Source organism: Neopelma chrysocephalum, unplaced genomic scaffold (genome assembly GCF_003984885.1).
Source record: "Neopelma chrysocephalum unplaced genomic scaffold, ASM398488v2 Primary Assembly neopelma1_63180, whole genome shotgun sequence".
NCBI lineage: Eukaryota > Metazoa > Chordata > Aves > Passeriformes > Pipridae > Neopelma > Neopelma chrysocephalum.
In genome coordinates this window covers 1-1074 of record NW_020905929.1, presented here as the reverse complement: position 1 = coordinate 1074, position 1074 = coordinate 1, and the positions used below count along the sequence as shown (strand labels likewise).

The window sequence follows — 1074 nt, the reverse complement described above, 5'->3', positions numbered from 1 at the left end:
TTTGCTGCAGTTCTGATCCCTCCTGCCTGTTTCAACAGGTGTGGTAAATCTTGCAAATTTACCTCTTCTGTGCAAATAGTGGCCTTTTTGCTACACCTGAGCTGAGATGAGCAGCTATCAGAGCAAAGATGAGCTTGACTGCCTGCTCAGGTGGTATGGACATGGCTTGTCTGTCTATAGTCAGCTTTGGGGTCTCTATACCAGCATCATAAAAATGCATGAGGGATTCGTGCAAAGTCACCTAAGATCCAAGCTAATAACAGCTTGGATAATTTGCCTCTTTTAAAGTTTGTGATACATGTGAAATTTGTGTTTTGTGTTGTGCAGTGTTCTTGTCTCTGCCTGGCTTTTGTGGGGTGAATATGTGGTTTGGCTCACCTGTTGTAGAAATAAAATAGTTTTATTGTGCCAAGATGGTTCTTAATCTATGGTGTCTGAACATTGTTGTCTTCTAGGAAGATCCAACCCTGGAGAGACACTTCAAAGGCCACAGAGATGCTGTCACTAGCGTGGACTTCAGTCTCAATAAGAAACAATTGGGTAAATAATCTGTTTTGGTGGGCAGATGGTAAAGAGCTTCTCTGCTCTATTTAGATGGAGAGAGGAGTGGAGGTACTGAGCTCTGCAACAACAAAAGGTCCTGCTGGCCCTTCCTACTAACAGCAAACTGAGCACTGCTCTAGTCACCTTGCAAGCTTGTGTTTCTCATATATTGCCAAGAACTGCTGAGCTGACTTTGATCAGCGTTTTCAGAAGGGAATGATGCTGGAGGGAGATGTAGCCAGGTTGTCTTTACGTCACCAACTCACTGCTCTCTGTAATCTGTGGTGTGTTACTTGATATTTAACCTGCTGCAGCTGACACCTGCCTCTGCTTCCCAATAAGAAAGTGATGAGATAACCTTCATTCACAGGCCTTGTGTATATTCCATGAGTGTGTATTTAACTGGAAAAAGCTTTACAAACCTGTGTGGCTTTTACCTCTGCAGCTGTTGCATGTCCAGGCTCTTGGAAATGAATTGTCTGTCCGAGGCAATGCATGGCTGGCCTTGTTTTGTTTGAATTGCTAATGAAA

General features: G+C 43.6%; 1 long non-coding RNA gene across 1 annotated transcript; it reads left to right on the top strand.

Moving 5' to 3' along the window:
- The first annotated feature begins 6 nt into the window (after nt 1–6).
- Nucleotides 7–1074, top strand: LOC113979234. Its single transcript, XR_003537754.1, has 3 exons — nt 7–153; nt 456–540; nt 989–1074. It is a non-coding gene; the product is annotated as an uncharacterized LOC113979234 (long non-coding RNA).